This window comes from Falco peregrinus, chromosome 2 (assembly GCF_023634155.1).
Source record: "Falco peregrinus isolate bFalPer1 chromosome 2, bFalPer1.pri, whole genome shotgun sequence".
Taxonomy (NCBI): Eukaryota; Metazoa; Chordata; class Aves; order Falconiformes; family Falconidae; genus Falco; species Falco peregrinus.
In genome coordinates this window covers 122,438,610-122,463,050 of record NC_073722.1, presented here as the reverse complement: position 1 = coordinate 122,463,050, position 24,441 = coordinate 122,438,610, and the positions used below count along the sequence as shown (strand labels likewise).

Here is a 24,441-nt window from a genome sequence, read left to right as displayed (position 1 = left end):
AGCAGTGTATGAAGCGTGGCTGAGGTGAATTAGGATTTGAAAATGACCAGTTAAGTTCAACATCTGTGACAGTCCAGTCAATATGTGCAGCCTGGGAGGCTGCCACAAGTCCCAGCTGCTGCCAGTGGAGTGGCAGAGCCTCTGTTGCTGGTGTTTGCTCCCTGTGCATGGCTCTGCGTCCTTCTCTGCAGCTGCTGCGACTCTTGGGGTTGGTGGCAGATGGCAGACGATCCGCCAGCCTGGAGAAGAAGAACACTTTGGGTGCACAGCGGAGCACAGACTTCTCTTTAATGACGGTTTATGTAGCTTGGAGGGAGACAGGCTGAGGATGGACACTTGTTGCCTGTGGGAAGATTGCACTGAAGCAAAACTGGGACAGAGCCTTTGGTTTTGAGAGCTCACTGCTTCTGAATTGTCAGCTTGCATCAGAGCTAAATATCTGCCCCTACTTCTGACTTCAGCAGCCACCCTGGCATTGGGGGAAGGAGCCAACCTCGGGTACAGGTCTGACACTTCCCAGACACGTGGTGACCACTCCAAACAGCCCTGTAACACTCCCCATATTCACATGGAAGAGGGTGACTGAAGGAGGGAATGGCAGTCTCCATACTCAGCCCTCTTGCTTTTTTTGGTCTGCATTGCATGCTCCATGTTGTTTTAATGTAGTTCCTAGTATTTAATGTGCTTTTATTGCTTTCTCTAATAACACCGACTGAGCACTAAGAGCCAAATTAAACAAGCCATGCCAATAAGCCAAACATTTAACTTCAACCAGCAAAGCGGATGCCTCTTACCCCTACTCAGGCTTAGATATGTAAATCAGGGACCTCACTGCTCATCAGGGAAAGCGGAGCAAATGGCTGCTGTGGTGCAGGTAGGGTAGAGCTGGGGCACTGTCCCTGGCGTGGGTGCAGAGGCTGCTGTGTGCCCCCTCCCCACACGTGCTGGTCTTACCCCCCTGGGTCTTGAGGTGGAAGTTGGACAAGGTGAAAGGCTGGTTGTTCTCCAGGTTGTAACGTGGCATCTTGTCTCATGGGCTTTATCAAGCTGGGTCTTGTTTTTCTGTGGCTGGAGGCACCTGTAAATCCCTTTGACTTCAGTGGAAGCTGGAGTTCATATTCTGCGTCGCTGAAAGCCTTTCCATGCAATTAAAAAACAACCCCAAACCTCCTCCCCTGGTGCTGATCAGTGGTGTGGTGTTGACGTAAGTGTACTGGAGTTTCGCTTACAGCAGCTGGGTAGCTGGCACTTTTATAGGGCTTTTTTTTTTATTCTCTCTCTCTGTCTTTTGCACAATATTCCTGAAGGTTTTTTTCTCTGTTTGCTTTTCCCCAACAAGCCCCAGCCTTCATCTCTGTCCTCTTAGCACTGCTTCCTGTTGTTCTCTGTGATCTCCCTTGTTCCATCTTTCTTCTCTTCTCTGGTTTCCTCCCTTTCATTTTAGCTCTTTTTTGTTGAGACTGGCTCAGCCCATCCTCCCAAAGGGGAAGCGTATGTTTCATCCCCCTGGCTCTGTTTCCCTCCCAGCCCCACAGCTGTTCCCTCTTTCCCGTTCCTACAGGCCCCTCTCCTGCTCACAGCACCATCCACTGCCTTCTCTTTTTCCTCTCCACGTCCAGCCCCTTTCCTCCATCACTGGAGGTCAACAACAGAGAAAATGAGCCAGGAGGGGGATGTTACAGCTAAGAATGATTGTGCCTGCGAGATGCTAAGTGTTGTCTCACCAGCATTGGTCTGGGCTGCTTTCATCTGGCTGGATGAGTCGAACCCGCCAGCTCAAGCACTGACATAGGTTTTGGTGTTTCATGCCACACAATCTGCCATTACACCTGAGAAATTTTAGCCTTTTGCTCTGCCCAAGCCTGACAGCCGTAAGCTCTGCGGCGGGGATGTGGTGGGGTGGGAAGGTACGCTTCACTTCTGACTTCCTTTCCCCCCGCCCCCCGCCGTGCGCTGCACTTTACCAGCTGAGCACCAGGCGTCTGTAGCTGCAGATCTCTGTGCTTTGGTCCATGCAATTATGTGTTTTCCAGTTGCACTCAGTTGAAAGTAATCATGGAGCTGCAATCTCAGCTGGGACAGAAAATCATCTAACAAGTTGGCTCCTGTGCGATTACAGAAGATACATTCTGCCACTAATTTGTTCTGCCACTGTTTCACCCTCCTAAGTGGAATGAACTGGGGAAGCAACTGCACACTTGAGTGCTGCTGGTCTGTGCCTGGGGTGAATTAGACATATTGCTTCAAGGTGCAAAGAACTTTCCACTCTAGAGGAGCTGGGCGGCAGTGTGTGCGTCTGCCTCAGAACCCATCTGACCCCTGCCTCGGGCAGCTTTTTACAGATTTAGGAAATGATCAGATCTGGAAGGAGAGCCTGCATGGGCTGATCTGTCAGCAGGTAAGCAAAAACCTAATACAGCCCACAGCCACCCTGCGCGCAGCCCAGAAAGTGGACCGAGACCCCAGAGCTGCTGTTTCACTCGCTCCCCAGCTGCAATTGCATCTCCTGCCTCTTCCCCCTCGCCTCTCCCTGTAATCCCTGACTCGGGCTTTGCCCTCTGCAGCAACAAAGAAAATGTCATCAAAAGCCTCCTTGCACTGATGCAGCAGGAGGCTGTGACAGATACAGTCACGGCTGGGGAATGAGTGCGGAGCAGTGCCGAGCTGCCTGTGCCATTATTGTTCTCTGCTGCAAGCTGGAAGCAACCGAGAGGAGGAGGAGGAGGACGCAGTCGGTCCTTCTGTAACAGCCCCCCCGGGACCTGAACGAACCTTCGGTGTTGCAGGGTATGCACAACAGTCGAGACTGGCAATTTGTTGCATGAAGGTAACAACAAAACCCCTCGTCTGGATTCAGTCCCCGTATCTGGTATTTTGGTAGTGATTACTCAACAGCGATCAACATTTAAACTGAGTTTCAGAAAAAACAAGTAATGAAAGAGGGGAATAAGTGAACTTCCAGGGCAAGTGCAGGGTGTGCTGAAAGGGAGAATGATGTGACGATTGCCCCAGGTCAGCCTTGGTAAGGCCGACCCTCGTGGGGGTAGTTCAGCAACTTCTTGTTGGGGTTTGTTACAGAGTGTTTCCCCTGCGAGCCGTGCTCTGCTCTCGCGGGTTCCCTCCCTGCGCCCTCGGCTCAGAGCAGCAGCCTGGTACCTCGGCACGCGGCACACGCTACAGGTGGCAGCTCCGAAATGGCCATCAGCATTTTCAGGGGCAAGTACATAAGATGAAGAATACTATATTAGCTTATGTACTATATACTCGAAGAATACTATTAGCTTGCATCACCCCTTGCTAATGTAGATGATCGAATTAAAGAAAAAAGTTGAGTTATGCCACGCAAACAGTCCATTTCTGAGTATGTCATAATGGCCCCCTGGCAAGCTCCATAGGCCATAAAAATGCCCACTCTGCTTATCGTATTTAATTGTTTTAGCCTTTGATAAATTATCTGTTAAAGCCTGTTGAACATTTTAAAGCGTTTCTTGCTAATGGATTTTCACAATGTGGTTTAAGGGATGTTGTTATTAATAAATGTAACTGCACTGAATGGTAATTTGATAAAGATGAAAGAGGTATTTATGAATTCCGCTTCCCTTTTAGCTGTTGCTAGGAATTTTCACTCCTTCAGAATATACTGAATTTAGTCTTGATTTCTTTTTGTTGAAACTGGGCTATTACATGCTGATTCTGTAAAGAGAATATTAGTGGAGTTGGACCAGTTGTGAAGTCCCCTGTGGTGGTGAAAACCCAGTTGTTCCCAGCACATCAGAGGGGTTTCCTGGCTATAAGAGGCAGCGAGACTGGCCCTGGGATCCCATACAGTACTGGTAGAAAAGTGTAAAGGCAGTTTGGGATTCGGGTAGGGTTTTTTCCCCCCAAGATGATTAATGGATCTTAATATTGATAGAAACATGAAAAGAAAATAATTTGTCCATGCTAGATAGCCAGGTTTTGCTAATGGGCTGCTCTCCATTACGTTATCATTGCAATGACTGAAGCACTTTGCTGTGTATAAATTAATTAGGAACTTGCATTTCAGTACTGAACAGTGTATGCCTGGCTCCAGTGAAACAGGAAATGTGGAATGTCTAAAGGCTGGTATCTACCACAAAAATGGCTCTGTAAACACTTGTGGCACACAATAATGGGAAGTACTGTGAGTTATGTTGGGACTGCATCACAAAATTATCATAGGGCTAAACAAGGGCAATTGTGAGGAGGAATGTTAGCAGAAAAAATGGAAAACATGTTATTTTCTAAGAAGAGAGCTTTGCTTTATTAGGATTTGATCCATGCAGAGACTGACGTCTTCAACACAGGAGACAGGTATTAATCACGGGAAAGAATCTGTTTGCACTACTAGCAGAAAGCTAGTTCTCTTGACAATAAGAAAAAAATATTTTCTTTTTCTGGACGGGGCTTGTCATTAAAGATGCATCCATGTGCAGAAACACAAAGGATCAAAAGGCAGCGTGAAGCTGGGGAGGGCTGAAAGACAAGGGATTTGCTCCTGCCTCTCTCAGTTGCCTGCTATGTGGTGTTGTACAGCTACTTCTTTCTGTGGCTCTTCCTTACCTCCCACCCTCTGTGTATTTTCTTTGTTAGCTCTGTTCAAGAGCAGAGAATTTCTCATACCTTGTTTTAATACTGCATGTAACTTCGCCAGATGCTATGGTAATATCATCAAGACTAATAGCTACTCTGCCACCCAGCTCATTCTCTCAACCCATCCTTGTGAACAGGCGGCCAAGAGATTTATATATAAAGCAGAAATACGGATCTGCCTCTGATCTTAAGTATAAATCAGGGTTAAGTTCAATGGAATTCAGCAGGAATAAAATGGGTGTTTGTTACAGAGGAACTGAGACATTCTGTACAAAATACACAAACAGTACTTACAATAAAGTTTATAATTTAAGACAAGAAAATGGTGTGAGATCTTGGCTGCCTGCACCTTGCACTAGACTCCTCCCTTGGGATGACGCTCTTACATTATAATAATCAAGTTTTTCTGGACTACTTTCCTTGCATAGTAGGCTATAAATAATCATTATTGGTATTGCAACAAGGCTGTGGGTTCCTGAGCAACTATGACCAAATTCTTGATTTGTCAGTTACTGATACAATGCATCTGTTTTTCTGATTATTTTAATAATGTTTTATATGCAAAGGAAAGAATACAAAATTACGTCATTTTTTTTCTTTCTAGATTCATGGGCTAATTGGAGGACAGCCTACCTGTGGCTGTCCCTGTGCTTGTAAATCCTGGATCCAGACTAGCGTGATACTCAGGGGTAAGTGTTTTGTCTATACTGTTGAGCAATGGAAGACCCTAGCCCCTAGCTACTCTGTGCAGACAATACCAATGTTACCAGCATCCCATGGGGCACATCTTATTACTGGAGGAAGATTCTCAGCAATGAAAATGCAGTTTTATCCTTCTCAAAGTGCCCCTTGCCAAAATCAGCCAAGCATCTAGAAGCACTTACTCTATTAGAGTGACACATCGTTAATGTTCTGCTAACTTGCTAAGCGTGCAAGGCAGACACAGTCTTTCCTGAGGTTTCCATTTCTATCATGTCCAAGCGTTGCTGCCCCCATTTCCTTTGGCCTAGCCATGCCCTCACGGACATGCAGGGCCCAACAGCTCTAATTTTGTAGAAGTCAATGGACTTGTAAGATAAGGTGCTGATGTAGGAGGGAGATGAATCAGGCCTGTGGCCAGAGTCCCACTGATTTCAGTGAACAGGGCTGCAGTCACTGTCACATAGGTCTTGAGAGCAGGGTGCTTTAATTAGTTTGTTCTCAGGTGCCAGCTCAGTCATCACGCTACAGGAGGGGAGCACAGCCACCCGATGTGGAATGCTGAGTGCCGACAGGTGCCCCAAAACATATAGCTGTTGCCAAAGTGAGCTGATTGCCTCTTGCGGGTCCAGCCCAAAGAGCTCCTGGTGCAGTCCTGCTCTCTCTGCCCCTCCCCAAAGGCAGGCAGGTCTTGACCACACACACTGTCACGACAGGACCTTCGCCTTGAACTTTGTGCCTCGGACTTCAGCTTTGTGAGCCCTCAGATGGCCCTTCTGCAGCTGCATCAGGCCACACACAGTTGCAAGTCTCTGCTGGGAGGTGACAGGCATGGAGCTGGCACTGGGTCTGTGAATACTTCTCTGCAAAGTCAAACAGGTGAGTGTAATCCACTGGTAGCGTCAGCGCTTTTGTTTGGCTTAGCGCTAGCCTTGAGCGGGGAAGCAGCGCGTGTGCAGCTGATACGGGTCTCAGGAGGCAGAGATCACCTGCAACCCCTCCTAAGCTCTTCCAGAAGCGTAAGAAGCCTTGTCGCGAAGCGCCGGCTCTCCAGTAGCCAGAAGGGCTGTGGAGTCAGTGCGGAAGCGGCACGAAAGGGTGTTTTGTTGATTTGGTATCCTTGATAGGTGATGTTGTAAAGTCTGGGATTGCCGAAGTGTTATCCCCACCACAGACAACATACGGCGTTGTGGAACATTGGTGTCTCACTCCCCTGAGCAATCCCAGCTGCAGAGGCTTTCCAGGACGAATGGAAATGTGGCCCCTGGACTTGTTACTACGATTACAAGAAAGCCTCAGGCATCCAGGCTCTGGCCTGTTTGACCAGCTGCTATGTGCTTCTGAGGATGCTCTGCTGCCTTTTCACTAGAAAGCAAAAGCAGTTTTGTGCCCAGCAGCCGATAGATTTTTCTCTCTTTTTTCCCCCCCTATTGGTCTCCTCCACTGCCTTCCCTTGCAGGGGGGGAGCAAAGGGTGGTGCAGCCCGTGGGTTTAACAGTGCACCATCCCTTTAATGTGGAGTTGTGTTTTTCTTCCAAGGCCAAAAAGAAATGTTAGTGAAGGAATCAACAGATGTGAAAAGACGGCTAGGACACTTGGAAGACAAAAGTGCTTTGTGTTTCCTAAAGCAGAGAGCCTGTTCACAAGGAGGTTACTCTTTTAGAAAAACACGAGTCCTGTGACACTGCCAAGGCCAGCAGGTGCCCAGCGGAGCAGTGGGCATTCAAGGCAGACATGCTCTGGGAGAGGGGCACATCCTTCTCTCACTCCAAGGTATCTTCAAGTATATTAACAGAGAGAAGAGGAAAGGAGAGAAATCGGTTTTGCTCTGCCATTTCGTCCCTTTCTTTGGGTTTGAACACGCACCAGTTTGCCAGTGGAAGATCGCTTCCGTCTGTCTAGGATGGCAGCATGGCCTTAGTGCTGTGGTCGTGTCAGTCTTACGCTGTTTTGGGGAGCAAGGGCCATGCTGCTGCCACTCTGCAGCTGAGAAAGCAGGTAAAGCGAGGACGCCTGTCATGGGCAGGATCCCAGGGCGGTTCCCAAGGGAGTGGGGAAGATCCGTCTGCGGGCTGGTGGCCCACTGCGGAGGTCCCAACCCCACCTTCAATACCGCTACGCTACGTGGCAGTAAGGCCCGGACGTGTAAAGGGGCTTAGGTGACTAGTATGGTTTTGCCAAGTGCTTTGGGGGCAGGGCTCCTCTGGTCCGCTGTCGGCTGTGACCTGTCCTGGCTGTGCGTCTGAGAGAAGTCCATCTGCAGCCTGGATGTGTTTGCTCTCTTCAAGAACTGGACAGAATTCAAAGCACAGACACCTAGTTTTCGAGTGAGCAAGGTCAGACTGCTGCAGTGATCTCAGTGGGGTCAGGAAGCTCTGCGGTTCACCTTAGGTGCTTAACTAATTCCTCATACAATGCCGTATCTTCTGAAATGTGATCTTTAGGCTCTTTACATCTCAGTTGTCCATAAAATGAAAATGCCAGTTAATAGTGAGAAGTGTTTCGGTGATACTGAGCTCACACACACGGAAAGGCAAGTGCAGTTCTGGGAGTCATCCGGAGCCTCTGAAGGCTCTGGTTAAGAAACAGGAGCTTTGAAATGTACCTCATTAGGGTGAATCTCCAGCACTGTCTGTAGTCATACACCAAACACATTCATTTCAAAAAGGGCAAATGTTGAGAAATTAAGGGAACTAATTAGTGGAATCAAATGCACTGAAGAGCCGAGGAGTCGAATGTGGTGGAAACTGGATTCCAAAACTAGCTGGAACATGCAGGAGGACAAACCCTGTAGGGAAACATTCCAAAACGGGTGGGATAAATAACCAGTCCCAAACACATGTTGGGAGTTAACTGAGAGCAGGCAAGGAGTGGGCAGAGGGTCTGATCGGCAAGAGGGCGCTCAGTCCGCATGCGGCCAGGGACTGAAATCAGATGTCTGGAGGGGAACCACTGCAGGGGCGCGCACCTGCTCGGCTCTTTGCTGGAGCCCATCACCCCGACACAGGGGCTGAGTAAGCAGCTGACACAGCAGGTCCTGAGCAGCCGTCGTGCCAGTGATGTGTGCAGTCCAGCCGCTCTGCACCTGCTTCCTGAGCTACCCTGTCATCTTTGCCACAAGGGCGGCATCAGAGAACAGTGGTGGGGCAGATGACCGGAGGCAGGATTTGCCTTAGTCATCCGATTTTAATTTGCTGAGCTCAGGAAATGTAGGGGTAGAATGAGAAATGTCAGAAGTAAAGTTGTGAATCAGGCTTTGAAAAGGAAATTAAACAGATGGCAGAAGGTTTCAGCTAGATAAATAGAGGAGAAAAAGAGAATAAATGTGGTCATTATGGGGTGAGAATGGGGCTGACATTAGGCCAGTCTACATATGGTCTAAAAATGAGTCAAAACCACTTTGCCTACATTTTAAATAGAGATGATCTTGTTGAATAGTGGAGCAAAGATAGGATGTCTAGCAGGAACATACATAAGGGAACGAAAATTATCACATATAAGACGGAAGGAAAGGCTTAAAGAATTCAGTGTGCTCAGTTCAAGGTGCACTGGCAGATTTCCATCCCAGGATTTGGAAAGAACTGGCACATTAAAGGAGCTCAGCTTAACCTCGTATTTCTCTTTGATGACTGGTTGGTGGTTTTTTTTTCCTAGACAAATGAAATACAGGTGATTTACTCTATCCAGACTTGAGTCAAGAATCTGATATTATAGCACATGGGAAATTACTAGTTGAAGTTGAGAAGATGGGGATTAGTGTGGATAGCAAATGCAGAACTGCTAAAGCAAATGACAGGGAGCTCTGTGGAAAGGAGAAATGCCGGACAGAGGCAGTTAATAACTGGAACTCCTCAAGGGTCAGTCCTGAGCCAGTCTTACTTGTTTTGTTAATGACTTTGGCACAGCTGTAGGAATGTAGTAAAGAAATTTGCTGAGGACCCAGGCTTTGGTAATACAGAGGAGGATCACGACATCAATCAGCAATAACTGAATGGCAGAATTTGTCTGAGATAGAATAGGCGAGGTATAAAAATGCAGTTAAAAGTTAGTAACTGGAATATCACATTACTCACTTGAGAATGACAAAAGCAGGGTGGTGGAAAAAAAAACATATAGAGAATTACTTGCTTCGAGGGATAACTGTGAGCCACTGATCTGATATGGAAAGGCAAACACAATCCTAGAAGATACAGGTTCACTCATGTTCAAGGAAGATTAGCAGGTACAGAGAAGGCCATTGAGGAGGATCAGAGGGTTTAGAACAAGAGGAGACTAGAAGAGCTTCATTTGTTTAGTTTCTCAAAACAAAGACTAGAGGAGATAGGATTGTTTTCAGTAAATACATCTGATAGGTAAAGATCAGAGAAAAAAGAGAATTGTTTAAACTAAATTATGATGCTGGCACAAGAACAAATGATATTAAGGCTGGAAATTTAAAATGAAGTGCTGGAATAGCTTGCCAAGAAGTGTGATATGATGTAATTGACTGTAATAGTGGGAGACTGGATCGGTAATCCAGAGCCTTGTGTTCCTAGAGAACTCCACAGGTAGGGAGTCAGCCACGGTGGTGGTTACGTGCAGGGAACTGGAGGGAACAGCCTAGGTTAAGACCACAAATGCATTCCCAGCGATGAAGCAGCGCAGTAACTGAGACTCACACTGCCCCTACCACGTGCTGATCTCTTTCTTGCTGAGAAAGCTACGGCAAAGCGAGTGCTGTGAGGTCTGGTTGCATTACAGAAACAGTTCCTCTAAAACATTTTTCTGTGAGTTTGAGCTTTTGCTTTTTACCCAAAAATGTCATCATCTTTCTCTTCCCAAGCCTGAGTCTACATGATTGAAACCACGTCTTCAGGCAGCACTGTCCTGATGCTGGCAGCATCGCTGCCTTGCCTCCCTGCAGCCTCCCTGGCTCTCGGCTGGGAGCAGGGGACGCGCTCAGCTCCCAGCCCTTTCCTCTTCTGATGCTGGCAGCCAGAACACCCGGCCAAGGGGTAACGCTGTACCCCCTCAGAGAGAAACGTGCAGCAGACAGGATGTTGGCAAAGCTGGCACTGGCCTCTAACGAGCACTTCGTTAATGAAGTTGGTAGATGGATACACGACACAGTAATGCTCCTGCGGCGGCAGTTCCTCGGACCCTGGGGCACTGAACTGGGCAATCCCACAGGCCCCTGGGGAGGGCTGGGAGCGACAGCCAGTGCCCCCGGCCAGAGCACTGCTAGGGAGGAGCCCGGGGCTAGGAGCCCTGCGCTGCTTGGGCAAGCGCGAGAAAATACAGCTGGCCAGTCGTCAGGTTTGGAAATAGGGGGGGAGGAAGGCTGATACTAAAGCTTTTATCTCAACAGCTAAAGTGAGGTCCTTCCCTCCTTCTCCCCTTACGGGAACTGGCAAACTGGGCTCTTTAATGGTACAAGCTCATCTCAGCCTTGCCTATAAATAGATAAATGAGATTCCTCCTGTCCCAGTGAGTAATTCTGACATCCTCCTGTTGCCTCGCAGAGAGCTGAGTCACAGGCACTCTGCACTCCAGTCCCTGCATTACTTACATGGTCTCAAAGGAAATTTTAACACATCCAATGAATCATCAGGGATTGGATCATGTTTAAAGTTATTCCACTGGCATTTCCCTTCTATTGTAGCAAGTCTGCCAACACCTAAAACTTTAGCTAATCTGGACTCAAAATGCATTGAGGAAATAGCATGTTGACATATACAGCTACCAATAAAAATAATAAAAAAGGTGCTTTTAATTCTGCATCGGTAAACAAGTGACCCATAGTGGATTCCTTTAGCACTCTGGACCTGCTAATTTTGTCAGACTGCTTCCTTGTTTTGAAGCTGCTTATTTAAAGGAACACCAAGTTTGACATGTTTTAATATTCAGTCGTTAGGCCCCTAATTTAATCTCCTGCAGGTTTCCTGCCAAAATATTATTTGCACTGAGATGAAGCTTGCAGCCCCATGCTCATTCTCTCACAGAGACACACACATTCCTGCTCTTACCCATGATAAAAATAAAATGCCTGCAAAGCAGAGACACAACCAGACCAGTGTTAAGTACAGAACCCAGGGCAGCGATATGCTGCTCTACAAGGTGCTGAGCTCCAGCCTGAAGCAGTATCTCCTGGTGGGGCATTTTCACTTGTTACCTTGCCTTCTCCCGGGTGGTGCAGTGTGGTCTGGTCAGCTTAGAAGCAACACAACGTTTGAAATCAGTGTGTGTGTGTCTCTCTCTCTGCATCTGCCTCAGAAAACATCTGGAAGAGTGGAAAATTCTCCAGCAGAATTTGGGAGCTGTGAAACAAATATAAAAATATTTCTCTCTGTTGGTTTTCTGGCTTGCCTTTCGTATCTTAGAACTGCTTGGGACATTTCACTCATTATTACCAGACTCTCAGTTTCAATGAGCGAGAAATGCTAATATTTGCTGCTTTGCTGCTGCGGTTTAGTATTCTTAGACCTAAACCCTGGCTTGTTCTTTTGCTAACCCTAGGAAATCTGTGTCTTATTTAAATAACATTTTCCTAGTACCTTTTCATCAGGCAATTTTCCGCCTGTGCATAGACTGTTAACAAGCGTTTGTTCAACACATTCCAGCATGAGCTGCAGTCACTCCATGAGATACTGTGTCTTCTGCTCCAAGGCTCACTGCGTTATTTATCAGCCCAGCCCAGCCCTGGTTGCCAGTTTTCTGCCAGCTGTTAACTATACAATAGCATTGGGGAAAAAATTAATTCTAGCTCTGCCAACAGAATTGGATATAATTCAGCTACCTGTTAACAAATGATGATTTCTTTAACAGCATAAACTATAATATTTTTATAGCTGACAGTTTTCACCCTCCTCTGCAGCTGGAAAAACCTGAGGAATTCCCAGAAGTTCCTCACTTGTGTCCTTTTCAAGTTTTCTTATAGTAATGCCTTGTACTGTTGTTTCTGTGCAGGAAAAGACACCCTTAATGGGCAAGGCTGACCCTTAATGTGTCAGGATGCTGGAATAGGGCAGCTGCATTAACTGGTGTCACTCAGCTCCTTAGCTGGCCTCCTTCCTGCAGCGGGAAACCCCACTGGACGGTCAGGCCCTAGAGATGCTCAAGCACAAGGCAGCGGCCTGAAAAGCAGCCAGTGTTTCTGTAAAGCATTAATCACCCTGTGCAGGGCTGGGGAGCGGGAACGGGGAGAGGGTACGCTCGCTCTCAGCCCGCACATGTTTTCTATCTAAGCTTTGTTTCAGCTGGATCTTTCCCACTAACGCAGCCTTCTTTACACCTTGTACTCATTTATTGCGAGGCTGTTCGGCAGCACAAATCAATTAAGTACTGCAGAAACCCACTGAGACAGACAGAGGTTCCTATCTCTGGTTCACCCAGGGTGGGAGGCACGCCGAGGTTAAGGCTGTAGTTTTTGCCACACAGCGCGTGAGGGTGGAGCGTGGGTTTCAGCCCCCTCCAGCTCACCTCCTGCGTGGGCTTCAGCCTTTCCCAGCGCCCTCGATGCAGCTCTGCCGTGCCGGGCCCTGCCCGCTCGCAGCCGCTGCTGGAGCAGCTGTTCCTCCAGGGCCTGGCTGAGCCGGCCCTGGGGTGCCCGGCTGTGTGTAACGGGGACAGGGCAGAGTCGGGGCCGCTCAAAACTCACCTGCATGCGTCCCGCAGGATTCTCCATCAGGAGATCACCTGCTGCTGCTGAGGAATGTCACTCCTCGGTGGTAGAGATAGCCCCTGGCCAGAGGGACAGGCAGGGGTCTAGGAAGTAGCACTGTCACAAAATGTGAACAAGAACAGAGTCAGAAAAACTGAGTGGCTTTAACATACTTTTGGGCTGGTCTCAGTCCAACTGCAGCACCAGGCTTAGCGTGCAGGGGTGAGCGCTCACGGTACCATCTCCAGGCTGCCCACCCTCCGGGCAGGCTGGGGGTGGGGAAACACCACTGCTCTCTGGTTCGGGTTGGGTTAGAGCTACTTGTGTACATCACACACGTCAGAAATAGGATCTAATGATTCCAGCCACGTGACAGTTGATCCACAACACGAAGGAAGATAAAGCCTAGCCAACCAATTCCTGCTCATGCCTTTAAAATGGGCTCAGCCAAACTGTACTTCGGGAGTGTCTCTCAGGAGGGCCAGATTCTGTAGGACATGTCTTCAGGTCAGAGGAGACCATTAATCATTAGTGTGCCTCGGTCCCTGGCTATTTTAATCACTGTTGAAATCCACATGCAGTTCCCACTCCTATAAATGGTATTTGACTCCAATGCACATGATTCCTTTGGCTTCCTTTCCCTAATTAAGAGCAAGCTGTAACTACTTGGAAGTCCACTGGAATCCATAGATTTGCTTGTCATCTATCGTGGAGCAAAAAATTTGGTACTACACGTAGAATAAGATCCGTGCTGCCAGACATAAGAATCAGAAGATACCGTAACCGGTAGTGTGGTATGAATGTGTAATGGCTGTTGTGCCTACAGGCTGGTGGCCAAAACCTGTCCTACATAATGGAGCACTGGAAATGTCATTGGGCTCTACCGTATCATTAGTCCTTGTCTCTTCCACTTTATTATGTAATGATTAAAAATGCCTCTTGTATATGCTGGCACTAATTAGGGGATGTCAGTCTGTTGTGGGAGAAGTAAATGAATCATCTGAAGTGGATGAACTAAGAGTGTATTTGTAAACTATAGGCTGTAGAACCAGTAAGTCTTTTTTTAATTTTTCCTTTAAAAATGCTGAACAAAAGTCACAGGCAGTTTGAGAAAACAAACTGCTCATCCACAGAGTCAGGAGTGCAGTGAATTCTTGTACTTCTCAGCTTCTCTCATGAGGCAGATGAGCAGCCTGAGGAGACCGGGGGTGTGCAGAGGAAGCTTCATTGCCTTCCCTTAATTACAGACTAATAAATAAATGCATCGTGGCCATCTCCGTGGGCTCACTGGTACCCCGATTTACAAAGAGGATTGCTACGACTCTATAAATTTCTCTGTTTGCATCCTTTGTCTATGAACATGCTGCTACTGAGCTTAAAGAACCAGTCTGAATTTACATGCAGAGAGTAAATGAAGTTTACAGGAATATGAACTTAAAAAGTGGGGAAAGTTTTGCAGGGACACTAGTTGACAAGGATCCCTTCGGTGTCTGTCACACTGTGTCAGGTCACGGGCACCATGACAAACAGTCAGAGAGGACTACTGACAGTTATAATGTGGGATTTAACCCATTACACCTGGCAGCGCTGTTTATCTGGAATACCACAGTCTTTTTTCTTGTATCCTTAACAGTCAGGAAAAAGCATGTACTTTTTTCTTCTTCTTCTTTTTTTCAAAAGCTGCATATAAAGCAGCATCTGCCTCAGTAACAAGCGGACTTTCTATCTGCTGGGCTTTGAGGTTAGGAAGACAAATCCTGCTCCAATGCCATAACAGAGGTTTCAGACTTGGCGAGACGAAGGCATGCACACAAGTCACACTACCCTAAATCAGCTGATGAGTTTGTGTGCTTAACTTGAGACTTAGGGAAGTCTGTTCACTTTGCCAGGGGTTTGTTTTGGTTTTCCTCTTTAAAAAGTACCAAATATCAACCTTTGAACTCCAGGCAATACAAACTGGGCACCAGAACAGTGTCCAGCTCTTGTGAATGTCGGCCCAGTGATCCCACTGGAGAAGCTGCTACTTGTTTCCCACCAACTCCTACAAATATTCTCTTAGTTAAACAGAGCTAATTCTGGACCAAAAAGACCAACCTTAACAACAACCTGCTAAATCTTAAAGGTTCCTTGAAAGCTTGGATTCCTTCAGTCTTGCTGAAAATTTAGTCTTTAAATTATGACAAAAGTTTGCCTAAATAACTGTATTTCCTTTGTGATGCAGCTGTTAATCAGAAACTACAGCAAAGTACCAAAGGGCTTCAGTAAAAGCAAGCAACAAATTTGCAGGCAAAATGTATTTCCTGCACTGTTTTTATTCTGTTTACGTGGCTGACATATAATTTCTGTTTGACTGAATGTACCACATCATACTGGACAGGAGTTGTGCACTAAAAGCAGCTGGTAACATTACAGGGCCGTTCAGAAAGTGTCCCCTGCAGTGAGAGACTCCTTGCAGCCTAGAACACTAGTGCTTGAAAGACATTAATAGAATTGCTTGTACTTGAAATTTGATTTTTTTTCTTTTCCCTATTGAGCTCTTACCCTGCACCCTTTGGTCTTTGCTGCTTCGGGTCTGTCTCTAACACAATTACCGATCTAGATGCTGTGCCCCTTCATGGATGTGCAAAGTAGCATGAATGGTGGCTCAAGTTTAGTTCATCTGCTGTTAATACATTTTTCAGGGAAAGAATTGTGTGCATGAGAATACCAGGGCGGTTTATTTCAGTAGCATCTACTTTGATGTTCATACTACTTAGCATACACTAGGGATGGCAGCCTGAAGGAAGTCTGGGGCTGTGCTTATCTGCAGTAGAAAACAAATGACATCACCTGAGACTGAGTCTGAAAAAAACCATGATTGCCTACATATACTTTTCAAAGCACCTTTATTTTAGGTATTTCTGTATTTTTCCAAGCCAAATTGGAGGTGCTAAATGACCCTGAACTTCAAAAAAAAAAAAACAAAAACCCACAAAACCAAACCCAACAAAAAACCCAAACCCTAACCAAAACCAGCCAGATTTGTTCTTGAAATCTTAGTGGCTTAGCCTGGGCCCTGAGAAACAGACTCATGGGTCTGTTGAGAATGTCCTAAAGAGAGACCAGCAGAGCTGGATCCCACCTGCAAGATAGCCATGAGGGATCCTGCATATAAGCCCCGGCCACTTACCAAGTGTCCCTACAGACCTCTGCTCCACTTCCCTCCATGCCGACAGGCAGTATGGCAACTGGAGGGGATGTGTGTGACCTGCGTGACTGGGAAAGCTGTTTTGGGAACAGACAGAATAAAAATAACACCAAACCACCCTGCTCTCCTGTTCACCACATGCAGTCACATACATGAAGGGTTTCATCCACAGAGGCTGTACGAGATGCATAAGCAGGAACTTGCAGCTTGCCGTAAGGTACAAGACACAAGGTTATAAAGCACTGGAACAGCTTGTCAGACATTTATATAGGCAGAAATCCCACAGCACATAAGAAAAAGATCCGTTCATCAGGGCTCTGGCTTCAGGATGAATTGCAGGAGTGACTCTGTTTGAGGTTCAGGCTCATCCTTCCGACTCTAAAATCCATGAGTGGGTTCTCTTCATAGTGGCAGAGCTGAGAGAGGAAGAAGCTGGGGAGGTGTATTCCAGCATTTCAGAGCAAAAATGTATTTATTTTAACATCTAAATATTCTTATTTTGAGTAAGGTGGTGGTGATAAAGATAAAAATTATAACACAGAAACACATTCCAAAAAAGTTACAAACCCTCATTCCTGATCTTCCTGTTTTCAGCACAAAGAATATTCCACTGTAGTAGGCCGTCGCTCTGCAGCCTGTTAGCAGTTGAGGTGACTGGGTCCAGTTGGCTTGGTAGGTACCAGAATCAGAACAGGTTAAAGTAATTCCATCCGCCCATCGTGCCAAGGAAGCACTCAAGCCCTTCCATCCCTCTTCAGTATCAAATGAAGACGGAGTTGCTAGAGGAAGAAATCCTCATGGAGAGGAGCAGAGTCTGGGGCTTCCCACGATGGGGCAGTCTCAGAAATCAAAGGTGTCAAGGCAGGAATCCCCGAAACAAACAGCTCCAGAAGTGGCCCGTTCTGGAATCCGCCTGCAGGGAAGGACACTCCGACAGTCCTGTGGGGCCTTGAGCGCCCCAGTTGCTTTGTTCCCAGCTGGCTGAACAGTGCCCCTCCTGAACTGATAGCAAGGTGCCTTCCTCCTGCCCATTGTCTCGTCTTATCTAGTCACACAGTCACTGGGACAAGGATTGTCTTTTAGGGCTTGCTTACACCGCAGAGCTGGCGATTCCGCAGTAGCTGTGCAGGATGACTCCACAGGAACATACTCATTCCACAGCAGCTGGTACAGCTCCCGTTCATACCATACCTTCACTGGCCTTGCGTCAGCACGGCAGCGTGCCTTACAGAGCTAAGCGAGGCCTGCGACTCGGTTCAGGGTTTCTAGTCATTTCTCGTTTACAAAGAATTCAGCTTTAAGAAAAGCAGTTGAAATGCTCCTGAGAATAACAAATAACAAATTAGTAAATCTTGCTCCAGAGCCATATAACCCAATTAAAGATAGGTAAGTGATGTGTAAAGCAAGTCTGTGTAGTCACTGTGAAAAAAAAAAGCATGCATTTCTAATCCATTGACATATGAAGCAGAATTAATTGATAAGCATATCAATTAATTGATAAACATAATAAAAGCTTTAAACAAAGCCTTTTAAAAAAGGTAATGAGTAAACCAACCAGACAGTGGAAAAGGGACTGTTTCTGTTGCGGGGCCAGATTAATTTGACTATCTGTACCCCAAGGTAGCGTTATTAAAGGATAAAAGCTTTGAACATTGTTGCAGAGTTCAATGAAAATACAAACTTTTGCTTAACATATAGAAGCTCTCAGAAATGCAAATGAAGCATTAGAATGCATAAAGATGGCAAGTAATTGAATATTATGGTTCTGTTTATCCAATTGCTTCTTTGCATGCAATTACTGCATCCTGGTCTGATCTGAAAAATGAGAGTAGAAATAAAGCGCAGAGAAAGGTGCTGCGGGTGAGCGGAGAGCTGCGCAGCGACAGCGCCGTCAGCTGAAGGAGGAGTACAGCAGGGCATTGCGGGGGTGAGGCCGAAGGGTTTGGGTACGGCTCCTTCTCTGGGGCGGGGCTGGGCGTCCCTGCGGGTGCAGTCCTCGCTGCTGGGGGGAAACGCCAGACACACACAGCAGGGAGGGGAAGCGCTTCGGTTTGTTTCGTTTCCCCCACTTGCCCTGAGCTTCACACAAGTACATACTTGGTACGACTCACAGCACCACATCTCTTCAGCTCCACTCCAACAGAAACGCTTTCTGTTGGGGCCTGAAACACTGCCCCGACTTGCAAGCCAGCCTTCCCCAGGGCAGGCCTGCCCTTCCACGCTTGCCAAGCCCCGAGTGCTAGTGTTTTCCTTCCAGGCCTCCCCGTGCCGGAGGTCACAGTTGACCATTGCAAGAACAATAAGGATTTTTAGGGGCATTATGACTGGGTTAGTAAAACACAGCTGCCCCTGAAAGTCCCTCATTTTTCTTGCTGCCGCTCAGTCCATCCCTAGAAGGGCAGAGGTCTGACAGGGGCCTTTCTCTCCAGCATGGCTCTGCCGTCTTACGCTGGCACACCCGGCTGTGCTGACGTGCCCAGGAGCCGCCCCGAGCCCCGGTGCCCAGCCATGACACGGCCAGTGGAAGGTGTGGAACTGCTTTGTCATCCCTGCAGGCTCCCTCCTCAGCGCACGCCAGGCCAGGCTGCGTTTCGGTGTGACGCCAGATGGCTCGTCTGTTGCTCGGCAGAAACGCCTTCAAACAGAGCCTGGCCCAGCTGCAAGCAGCCCTGGACACCCCAAACCCCTGGGGCAAAAGGCAGGGACACCTTCTGCAAATACACGTGGTATTGGCTGTCAGGTGAGCACTGGCGCTTTGTCCAGGAGCAGAGACCCCAGGGCTGCCCAGCCGCAGCACCCAGCTCCCAGCAAGAACAAGTCACACCCGTCTGCCCAAATGCAGAAGCAGTTGCTTTTAATTTATTAATAAAGACGGGATTTTAATTAGGGAATTACTACTGATTTCTCAAAAACTTTCAGCTTAAGTAATATCTAAAAAAGATCTATAGGTTCCCTCCTAGAAAGGTGCCAAGTCGTTGGCCGGGAATTTTCAACTCTCATTCACAAGTCCTCCTGGAAATCCCAGCCCAGCCCAGCATGTCCTTAGGACAAGGAGCAACACTTTCCCTTTAATTCATCAGTAATTTGAATTTTGATGGAGGTGGACTCAAAAGAAACCATAGGCAGATTCCCACAATTCTGCCCTGTTGTTTCCCCATGACCTCTGTCTGTAGGGTGCTGGGATGGCCCCATCCCCATGGTGGGCTTGCAAGTGTCCCTGCAAGCTATCGCCCTTGAGAGGGACTCTGTGACATGCTCGAGGGCTTCCAGGGTGCTTGTGGCAGAGCAAGGAACCCCTGAGACTCTCAGGGACATTCTTTTTTTTTCTTTTTTCCTCCCCCCTTGCAGTAAAGACATTGTGTCCCTCAGCAAAGGCTCCTTTCCCCGCTTCCCACAGGCTAGGAAGACCACCAGTGGTTGAGCGTCTCTGAGGACCGGGGTGAGCTGTGAGTGGCAGCACAGCCATCTCCCAGGGCACAGCTCCCCTGCTCCCTGCCCAGGCCCGAGCGCTCGCTGGCCCCAGCCCGGGTGTTGACATTCAGCTCCAAAATAAAGAGGCCGAGTCGCCACATTCAGCCACACAGAGCAGCATCTTGTTTGGAGCTGCTGCAGTTCAAACATGCCATCTCCAGGGACACGCACGGCAGGCTGGCGCGGCCGCTCTGCATGCAGTGGAAATGCCGAGGCTTGGGGCAGTCACCAGGATCCCAGCCATGTCCAACACAAGACAAAATATCCTCACCCATCCTGACAGAGGATGACACTCCACAGTAGCAGGCAGCCTGGCATCCAAAAAAACCCTGAGATCCTCGCATTACCGTACAAAGCTACACCTTATTTTCATTTAGCATTTCTTCTATGGCTTGCAAGTCAAACGAAAGCAAACCCCATGCCCTGATTTGGTAATAAAACATCAGCCATGATTCTGGTCCAAATATGAGTTGCACTTTTGAAAAAATGACAACAGCAGTATAATAATAATAATAACCAAAAAGAAGCAGCAGCCCTCTGAATGCTAATGACGTTGGTGTCCTAAATGAAGCATAAAAGCCAGAGCCTGCAAGAAGCAAAGCATGAGTCAGAGCGTCAGCAGTCCCACACTGAAAGCAGCACTCATGGCTGCTTCATTCATTTAAGGAATCAATTCCTTTGTAATGAGTATGAAGTAGTTTTTAGGACTAAGATTAAATGAGATGCATGCTGTTATTATTTTCAAAAGTTCTTCTTTTTTTTTTCCTCCCCCCCCTCTTTTTCTTGGATTGACAATAAACAACTCTTTGTAGTTGCAAGGAGCCCCAGGCAAGGACCAGGTCCCTGCGGCACTTGCTGTTGTACCAACACGGAAGAAAATCTGATGAGCCCCTGCCCCAGGGAGACCACAGCCTCCCAGCAGCCAGGATCCCACCACAAGCAGACAGAGCACACCCAGGGTACAGCAAAACAGGGAATCGGCACCATTGCAGATTTCAGCCTGGGTAGCTATCTCGCCCCCGATTTTATTTTACTTGCATCTGGTCGCTGGCAGATTCTAGCGAGGATGTATACGTGCTGTTCCAGGGACCCCCTTTGTGGAGGCTTTACGTGTTCTTTCTCAGACTGCAAAGCCAGTGCGGGACTGTGTGTGCTAGAAGAAAAGGGGAATACTGCCCAGGCTGCTCTCAGCTCCCTGCCGCCCCGGTTCCACTTCTAAATAAAGGACAATCAGATTTTAGTCATCAGAGCACAGATCTCTAGGTTACACTGATGTTATCAGGGTGATTTGGGACTGAAGTCTTTTTGGTGCATTGGATTTGAAACTCAGAAAATGCAAGAACAGCACAAAACCAAACCCAAGGTAGAAAATGATCGCAGTTTCTACAATTCTTCCAGCTTTAGTCATTGAGGGGGATTGTTAGAAAAGGACAAAGGGCTGTTTCCCTTAATTTTTTTTAAGTGTGAATTTTGTCTTGACAGTTTCCTTTCAGAAACAAAAATTGAAAACAAATTGTCCTATACACAAAACAAAGGGACAGATCCCTAGCTGGAATGGACTGGTACTACCAAATGAATAACACCCACTCACAGGAGAGACTCTGGCCCTTTTAACTCCAGCTGCTGATCCTGCTCTTCCCAGACAAGAGCTTGGGCCTGGGGTTTTAGATGGCAGCAGCGCTGGCTCGAGGTAGGTTGAAAAGGATGAAGGGCCGCCTTCAGAGCGGCTGAAAATGCACCAGGGCTCCAAGCACGCCGTGCGCTGTGCACTGCCTAAACCAGGAGCTGACTCCAGGTGAATGAGCCAACGGACATAACAAGAAAATTACTGATACCAACGTGGCCGTGAAATTAATGAGCTGCTTTGGAGAAATGCTGGCAAAGCAGGCTTCCAGAAACCACTTACGTGTGGGGTTTGCTTTCTGAAAAGAGGCTTGTCTTCAGATTTCTCTCTCAAAACCAAGATTGCCATCTTGAAAATGACATGAGAGGTCCCCAAGAAAATACTAACTGTGCAGTGCAGGAGAACGCATGCATGACTAACTGTGATCTATCCCAGCCAGCCCTGCACCCAAGACTGTGGCACAGCACAATTGCAGCCGGCGTTTGGGAAGTGCCGTCAGCCGTGAACAAGTTGCTAAGAGCAGCAGTTACTGGCTTTGGGCCCTGCCAGCACAAACTGTGGCTCTCATCAGGCTGTCCTTTGTGCAGGCCCAAGCGTGCTCCAGAAGTGCCAGTGTTAACTGCGTTCATTAGTTTCCCTCACCCACAAGAAAATAAAAATATACACATTAGGAAAATTCCAGAAGTCTTTCACTTTGCCAAGGAACAGACAGCATCCCCATTGCTGCTGACTCCAGCAGCGAGAGCTGCCCAACCTCTGTGCGGAGCACTGAGCTCCCTGTCCTTACGGCTCCAGCAGTGTCCCTGGGAAGATCCAACGCACAGGACGATGCACCGGGACCCGAAAGCGAAGGAACACTTGAGCACTAATGCAAGAGCACCCATCCTCCAGGACAGGGAAGGGGTGGGTTTGGCCACGTGCCTTTTACACTTCCGCTTTCTTTGCAATCCTCAGTTTGGAGCGTCACTTCTCCTCCCTCCCACCCCCAGTATCAGCAGAGGAGCTGGAAAGCCGGAGTTATTTTTAGGAGAGGGTACATTTAGGCTCTGTTAATCTTGACTGGGTCCCTCTGAAAGTGACAGGGTTGGATAATCAAACACATTACGCAGACTTTCCATGGAGGCTGCTTTGAAAACGAGCCTCCCACCATTCAGATACGTAGGAGCCAATAGTTTGGATAGTACCGTTTGATGCTGCACCAACTTGCCTCACTGCAGTGACCTCACTAGCATTTATATGCAGAAGCCTTGGAGAACAAGGAAATTAAAGCAGCTAACTGACTTTAAGTATATAAAATAAAACAATTAGTCATCAAAAAGCCTCCTAGAGGCTGCCACATTACACCTACCCTGAGTGGCAAGAGACCCACTCTCTGGCTCAGGCTCGCAAAGAAGAGGATGGCAGCGCTGCCTGGTCAGATCACACAGCCAAACAAGCACGCTGGCAAAACACACCCAGAGCAGCTCGGAAGGGAGCTTGCTGGTGTGATGACTAACTCATTAAACTGGTTGGCACAAGGAAGGGGACAGGAAGGGAGAAAGCTCGGAGAAAACCACCAGGGAGGAGCTCTGGCTAGAAGAGGCTACAAGACTGCTAGTAAATTAACCAGGGCATGGCCAACCAGCCCAGTCTGGTCACAGCTGTCCTATTAAAGTCTATTAGCCATGAAAAGAAGGGGGGGGGGCGCATGCAGACAGCCTATTGATAACGGTCCCTTGCTCACGCTGACTCTCAGACCATATCCAGGACTGGCTGGAAGAGTCCCAGGCTGAAGTTCTGCCCAGGACCACACTCAGTAACACGGTTACCAGCTGTTGGGCTTACTAGGGCAGCTGTGAGCCCAGGGTACGGCCCCCAGCACAGGGCACGAGCAGGCTGGGGTGTGTATGGGTAGCGAGCAGCGCTGCAGAGCTGCCTGCCGCGTCCCGGAGCAGTGCATTACTGCAGGGCTGCGCCCGGACTGACCACTGCCAGGAAAAGCAGCTGTACTGGTGGCATCAACCTGCCAGCGCTGCCGCCAGTTCTGCATCTACCTAAACTGACCAGCAAGTTCAGAGGGAAGCTGCCAGCCACAGGCTGCCCGGCCTGGGCTTTGGTGAACAGAATCTAGTCTGGTCGGCATTAAGAGAAGCAAAGAGTTATAGGAGAGCAGCAGGAAATTACCAAGCAGAAGCGATTTTAAAATCATTTCACTTTAAACAAAACTAAAGCATTACCATAAAGTAAATGGCCATAGCTTGCTACTTGACGTGGTTCTGCTAACAAGACCAGCTTTTCCATAGCTATTCAAATATAATGAGTCCTGGGTGCCTAACTAACTCTTTGAAGCTCATTTCCAAATTCCAGCCAAAAATCACCTTCTGATTCACCACTTTCTCAGGCACACCAGTATTTAGAGAACGCCTGCAGGCTGCTTCTACACTGTACAAAGTACATATTTAATTACTCTGTGGACCAGGGATGTGATTAATCATATGCTTAAAGTTAAGCATGCGCTTAAGCATGCTACTGACCTGGAGCTTTAAGTGGATCTATCAGGTACTCTGGTGCTCCCCATTTTCCAGTTCCAGGTGAGGCTCGATAAGTGGAAAGAATAGAAGAATATTCCCATGGTCATGCACTCCAAAAAATTCGCCCAAAGTCTGGTTTCTGACTTCTTTTTTTTAAATTACAACTTCTGTACCTGTTCTCCCCATGTTCTCATGAATACTGATTATGGGTATTACAATAGTATGTATATTATCAGAATGTATTAGCATTAAAACATGAGCTAATTACTGTGATTCACAAGCTTCTAAAAAGCTTTGGCCTTGGTTTTTACCTTACCTGAATAGGGCTTCAGGTAAGAACTTGCATTCATTTTATTTGCACACCTTCAGGATTAGTTCCCTTATGTCTGAGCAGTGTACATACTCCTAAAAATAAATATGAAGCATATCGTTAAAACTGTTGCCCCTGCTAGCAGTGGACTCATCACATGGAAGAACTCAAGCATAAAATGTGCATCAGCTATGGGTGGTCACGTAAATTCACATTTCATTAGCCACAGCGTACATGATCCTGGGTTTTTGATGGTGGTTGTTTGTTTTTTTTCACTGCGCTTTTCCACCTTTTCAGCAAAGGCTTATTGCTAGTTCATAATAATTTCAGGAAGGTCAAGTTGTATCCATTCCCCAGGGAGAGCAAGCAGAGGAGACTGGGACCTGAAAG

General features: G+C 47.6%; 2 long non-coding RNA genes across 3 annotated transcripts; one reads left to right on the top strand and one right to left on the bottom strand.

Annotated features, from left to right (window-relative positions):
- The first annotated feature begins 1,959 nt into the window (after positions 1–1,959).
- LOC129782593 (uncharacterized) lies at positions 1,960–23,285 on the top strand. 2 transcript variants are annotated; one of them, XR_008745708.1, is made up of 4 exons: positions 1,960–2,398; positions 5,216–5,300; positions 6,027–6,189; positions 21,090–23,285. It is a non-coding gene; the product is annotated as an uncharacterized LOC129782593 (long non-coding RNA). The 2 variants fall into 2 exon arrangements; XR_008745709.1 differs by lacking the exons at positions 6,027–6,189; positions 21,090–23,285 and adding an exon at positions 5,816–5,941.
- On the bottom strand, positions 4,902–21,193 carry LOC114010282 (uncharacterized). Its single transcript, XR_008745706.1, has 2 exons — positions 12,947–21,193; positions 4,902–11,606 (listed from the first exon to the last, which is right to left on the bottom strand). It is a non-coding gene; the product is annotated as an uncharacterized LOC114010282 (long non-coding RNA).
- Positions 23,286–24,441: the final 1,156 nt, after the last annotated feature.